Consider the following 6711-nt stretch of genomic DNA (forward strand, 5'->3'; position numbering starts at 1 on the left):
CCCCACGAGCCTTAAGCTCCCTCCCCCACTCAGAGAGAGAGGGAGCTCCAGGAAGCCGCCCACTGACCCAGAGGCAGCAGAGTAACTTAAACTGTTCTCTTGAAAACGGGCTGGTGTTCTGTGCTGAAGGAAGGCGTATGGGTGTCTTTCTTCCCTGATCCCTTCCTGAACCGACCCTGTGACTGAGTTCTTGTCTCCAATTATCCCACTTGGAGCCTTGGCTCCCTCCCCTGCTCGGAGAGAGGGGGAGTCCCAGGAATCCACCCACCATCCCGGAGATATGAAGGTAGCCAACACTGTTCTCTTGAAGACGGGCTGGTGCTCTTTGCCAGAAGGGGGTGTGCGGGGACCACACCTTTATGTCCAACTCTTTTGGAGTGAATGCTGGAATGATTGAGAGTTACACCCCAACTGATGGTGATAGGGAGCGACACCTCGACTATTGGTATCAGGAGGCGAAAGGGCACATGGTAAATGTGGTGTGTTTTGTACATTTTGTTCACTATGCTAGTCTGTCTGTTAGGTGTTTTATATTTAGCCCTTTGAGGATGCCTGTCAGCTGGGTTGTGATTGTCTGCTAGGTATCCATTATGGGGGCAGGGGAATCTAAGCAGATTTCCATGCCAGAGAAGGGCACTCCTACCAAGTACATGTACTCAAATTATGGTCCCTCAACCTGTAAAATTTTAAACAGATGGAATTGGTACACTAGGGATAATCCTCGCCTGCAGTTCCACTCAGACGGAACTAGGCAGGGAGCTGCTGCTCAGCTCCCACTGGCCCCAAGGGCAAGAAATATCAAGCGCCTTAAGTATCAAAAGCCCTTACATGTATCCCTCAGTGTCTCCCCGTACTGAGGAAATGTTCCCCTCGTGCCAATTCCCAAGCTTTGGTGCTTCAGGTCAGGAGACCTTGGTGTCTGTGCATGCACCTTAGTCTCCCATGGAATTGTATAATTTAATTAAAAATTTTCTGAAAATAAAAGAAGACCCTGTTAAATTCCAAAAAGAATTAAAAACTGTCATGCACTGTTATAACCCCACCTGGGCAGACTTAACCAGCTCTTGAAGGGAGTTCTGCCCAGGAAAACATTAAATCTGCCTTTATCAGGCAGCCCGGTGGCCCATGGAGGACCCAGACCACAACCAGGACACAATAAATAGGATTAGAAACAGGCCATGGGAAGCAGCTCTCCCAGTCTGCCCAAAGAAAGCAGATTGAGCCAAAATTAGCACCTGTAAACAAGTAAAGAAAAGAATATAAATGAAATTTTAGCAGCTACCCAACTCTATCATGGCCACATTGTAACTAAGTTAATGACCCTCCAGTTCCAGAACATGCAGTGACCCCGCAATAGCCACCCATTGTGGGGGACGGGGAAAAGGCCAAACCAAGGTCCCCAAAGTTTACCTCCCCGGGACCCAGTAATGGTGTGGGTCACTATTGCAAACAGATGGGCCACTGGAAAAGGGAATGTCCCTACCATGGTGGCCGCTCCACAAGCGGTAGGGGTGGGCAACGTTCTTGTGCCTCACTCCATCTCTTCACCTCTGACCATTTCTGTTGGTCCTCTGTCTAACTATAATGCTTTCCCCCTCAGTTCTTGTTTACTTGATCTTTTGGGAAAAAGTTTGCTGTGTAAATTAAATTGTACAATCTGCTGTACCCCAAATGGTGTGCATCTGGATGTGCCTGATCCCGCTCACAATGAGGTCCTGGCAGTTTTGCAGAAGGACACTCTAACGGAGAAGACTGACCCCAGCCTTTCCGCATTGCAACAGGAGCTGCTGGTTAAGGTCTCTCCCTCCCTGTGAGCCTTGTGAGCCGATCATGCCAACCAGGTTGGGTGCATTGGGTCTGCCCAACCGGCTGAAATTTGCCTAAACCCAGCAAGACCCCTTCCCAAAGTGCAGTGGACTCCTCTGTCAAACTAGACCGAGGAAGGAATTTAACCTGTAATTACCTCCTTAATTCAACAAGAAGTCATTATTCCTATGGTCAGTAAATGTGACTTCCCTATATTACTGTGCTGTTCATGCTGTTGTTCTTCCTATCTTTCCCATTGTCCATAGCTCTGCTACTATCCTTTCTTACAATGCACCGGCGCTGAGGAGTTGTTACCTCAAGGGAAGATTGTATTAAGTCCGGACATAGAAAAAAGGTTATTATTCAATAAGATGCATATAGATGTAATGTGTATATGTAAATAGGTGTGTATAAATAGACAAAAGGGGGGTTAATCAAAAAACCCACCGTCCTTGCTAAATTGGTAGTGAAACAATGCCTGTGTCCATGGAAAGAAATAATGCAGCAAGAAAAAAGGATCAGGCCCAAACAAGCAGGCAACTGCAGTTTAAGGAAGTTGAAAGAAAGAAAGTGAGAAGTTAACTCTGTAGTTATTGGAGGGAATTAAGCAGTGAAATTGTGATATCCTTGGGGGCAGCCTGTTTAGGAAGAAATTACTTGAGGCAGACAGCAGACAACTAACAAAACTATCATTTATTTACAGACACAGAGCTCACCTAACTGGCCGAAGCTGGCTGGGCTATCCCCTAATAATCTAACTCAGTTGCCATAGGAACAAAAACCATGACAATCAAATACACAACATATTCCTCTCCCCCAATAAGAACATCCCCTAAATAAAACACACACTAGACTAGAGAAGGAGGGTAGATTGCCTCCATTCCCAGCTAAACCCTGGGGATTATTTTGTCCCATAACCGTTGGTTCGCCCTAGCTAAAGATCCAGCCGATGAGGAGGCCTTCTGTCTCTAGGTGGATTAAGGCAAACTTCTGGTTTTGTTGCACTTGAATGTACCATGGGCGCAGGGTCTGCAGCATGAACGGGTAAGGAGGTGGTATCAGCTCGTGCTGGGCAAAGGGGTATCTCAGCCATCGGCAGTAATGGAGAAGAACAGTCAGGAACAGATGATTTGTGATTTGGTGTCTCATCAGAAGAAGTGAAGTCAGACCACTCAACTTTAGATGTGTCCTGAAGACTGGCATAACCTGCCAACAGCTGATCTACATGTCTCCGCCAGGTAAGATTCTCTGCAGTCCTGACTGTGTAGGAAACAGGTCCTGTTTGAATGATGATCATGGCAGGGACTCATTTAGCTCCGGAAGTATAATTCCGAGCCAAAACTGGCTGTCCCGAGCTAAAGGTTCGGTCTTTTGCTCTGGGTGCCTGTCTGATGACTTTATATGGCTGTTGAAGTTGCACAATTTGTCGGGGTTCAGAAGGTTTCAGCAGATCAAAGCAAGTGCGCAGCTGTCGTCCCATCATTAGAAAGGCCGGGAATACCCGGATCATAGCATGAGGTGTGTTTCTGTAGGAAAGTAAGAAGGTATCCAGACGCTTCTGAATGGAGTGTTGTCCCCTTGCTGATTTCAAAGCATATTTCATTGTCTGCACAAATCTTTCAGCTAATCCATTGGTGGATGGATGATATGGTGCTGAAGTGACGTGGTATATCCCATTTGCCTTCATAAAATTTTGAAACTCCTGAGAGATGAACTGCGGTCCGTTGTCACTCACAAGTTGTTCTGGCAGGCTGAAATGACTAAGGAGTCCCCGTAGTTTTTGGATAGTACTCTCTGCAGTAGTGGACTGCATTATAGAGACTCCTGGCCATTTAGAATGGGCATCTACTGCCACCAAGAACATGCTTCCTTCAAGGGGGCCAGCGAAGTCAATGTGAATATGTTGCCATGGGTTTTCAGGCCAGTCCCATGGGTGTAGGGGTGCCCACTGGGGAGCATTCCTCACACCTGACATGACATACAAGCTTTTGCTTTCTCTTCAATAGCACTGTCCAATCCAGGCCTCCAAAAATAGCTTCGTGCAATTTCCTTCATGCGCACTATTCCACAGTGACCGGAATGGAGCTGTTCTAACATCTGTGATCTCAGTGGTGGTGGAATAATGACACGTCTCCCCCACAACAAACAACCAGATTGGATCGATAACTCTGTCCTCCTGGACATGTAGGTAACAAGGTCGAGTGAGACCGGAGAGGTTTGTCGAGATTTTCCATTCATCACCAGGTCCATAACTTGGGACAATACTGGGTCAGCGCGAGTTGCCTTCTTTATCTGAGTAGCAGTGATGGGTGTATTCTCTACCTGTTCAAAGTAGAAGATTTCCTTTTGGGCACTATCTTGATGTTTGATCGGCAAAGGCAACCTTGAGAGGCCATCTTTCTTCATTATTGGAACGATAGGAGAGGCCCATGGTCTATGGGTAACTGGTATTAGGACTCCATTGGTGACCAGGCACTCCAGATCTGCTTCAACTTTTGGCCTGATGGCATATGGCACAGTTCAGGCTTTCAGATATTTTGGTGGACTGTCAGGTTTAATGTTCAATGTCACAGTGATTCCCTTCATACTTCCCAGATCCTCTCCAAAAACAGCAGCAAATTTCCTTAGTATAGGGGTTAGACTGGTTTCTTCTTTAGTCATCCGGTGCACTTCTGCCCAGTTCAGCTGAATCTTCCCAAGCCAAGACCTACCCATTAAGGCTGGGTAATTACCTCTTACCACAAACAGTGGCAATTTAGCAGCCTGTCCACTGAGCTCCACCTTAACATCAATAGTGCCCAACATGGACACAATTTCTCCCGTATACATCTTCAGAACAGTTTTTGTTGCCTTAAGTGGAAGATGCTGTAGCTTTTCTTTATACACAGTCCGTTGTACAGACAAAATTACACAGGATCATTTTAGGGGCCAAGACAAAGATGCCACATTTATTATGACCTATAACTACTAGCAAATACCTTAATACTTATACACACACACTCACAAAATGTTCTGCAGCTGCTGGATAGTTACCAGTCCCGATTGTAGCTTGAGTTCATGGCTTGAGTTCACAGCTGGGGATCGTAGCTCGTGGCAGCTAACTGGCCAGGAAAGCTGGGCACGAGGAGGAGCCGGGTCTCTGTCGGGCGCGCATCGATGCCCCTCGATGTTGATAGCAGAACATTACCCAAAGTCTCTCATCTCACCCTTCTTTTTTAATAGGCTTTTAGTTTGGATTCAAAGTTTATAGGTCTTGTTGTGTCACGCTGCCTCCGAGTTTGGTGATTGGTTAATTGCAGGGGTGACTTTCAGCCTTGAATCTGGCTTTGATATTCCTTCTGTTGTTTCTTTTGTCCTTTTCTTTTTAGGGTGGATGCTTCTTACTTTGTTTAGGGCTGTTGTCTAGGTCTTCAGTCGTTGGTATTTGAACTTTATCTCATCAGGACAGGCTGGCGCTGGAGGTTAATTCTATCACCCATACATACCTCATTCACACATCTAAACTAAACTAATAAAATTACAGTATGACTCGCAAAAATGAAGGCTGCAGCACAAGCCTTCCACCAAATGGAGTAAGCATTTTAAAATGGGTTTTGAATTACAATAGTGCACAGAAGTTACAATGTAGGCAAAATGGCAAGTGTAATGGAATGGTGAACAGAAGTTACATTGTAAGTAAAATGGCAAGTGTAATGAAATGGTGAAGAGAAGTTACAATGATACAGTGAATAACTAAAAACAATTTCATTCACAATCTTCCCAAGCCAAGACTTACCCATTAAGGCTGGGTAATTACCTCTCATCACAAACAATGGCAATTTAGCAGCATGTCCATTGAGCTCCACCTTAACATCAATAGTGCCCAACATGGGCACAGCTTCTCCCGTATATGTCTTCAGAACAGTTTTTGTTGCCTTAAGTGGAAGATGCTCTAGCTTTTCTTTATACACAGTCTCGGAGACCCACGAGATGGCTGCACCGGTGTCCAGTTCCATGCGTATAGGTTTGCCATCCAACAACGGGGTTACCCAGTATTCATGTGAGCCCACTGCCAAAGACAAAACATGCAGCGGCACTTCCTCTTGCAATGAGGTGTCACCTTGATCATCCTGGGTCTGCTCTAGGATATGCAGGCTTCCTCTTTTTGTCGGCCAGACCACAAGCCTCTTTTTCTATTGTTTACAGGCACACTCAATGTGTCCCTTTTTGCCACAGCGTCGACACACCAGGTCCTTACACCAGCATTTCTGATGCCTAGTGACCTGGCTTACCACAGTGGTAACATTCTTGACTCTGCACAGTTTTGTGGGTAGGTTCTTGTGACACTTTTTGCACCCTAGAGGATTCACTGATGTATTGCGCCTCCCTTGTAGCCAGTTCCATGGAGACAGCGATATCAACAGCCTTCTGTAATGTAAGCTGAGCCTCTGTCAGTAGGCGCTACCGTATAGCTTCACTGTACAGGCCACACACTAACCTGTCACGCAGGGCATCATTTAACATCTCTTTAAATTCACAGTGTTCTGCTAACTTTTTTAAAATTGCTACAAATTGTACAACTGTTTCATCTTCTTTTTGCTCTCTTTTGTGGAACCGATATCTTTCAGCAATTACCAGTGGTTTGAGGGAAAAATGGGACCCCAGGATTTCCACAACGTCACTGTAAGATTTAATCTCAGGCTTAACAGGGTGTAGTAAGCTGCGTAGCAGGGAGTAGGTTTTAGCCCCTACAACACTTAAGAATATTGGCACCTTCTTCGCTACTGTAATGTCATTTGCAATAACAAAAAGCTCAAAACGCTCAGTATACACATGCCATTGCACTATATTCTCATCAAAAGGTTCCAGTGGCCCGGTCAGAGTAGCCATGGTTTTAGTTTCACTTTCACAGTCAGTGCAAACAAG

This window comes from Gopherus evgoodei, unplaced genomic scaffold, assembly GCF_007399415.2.
Source record: "Gopherus evgoodei ecotype Sinaloan lineage unplaced genomic scaffold, rGopEvg1_v1.p scaffold_35_arrow_ctg1, whole genome shotgun sequence".
NCBI lineage: Eukaryota > Metazoa > Chordata > Testudines > Testudinidae > Gopherus > Gopherus evgoodei.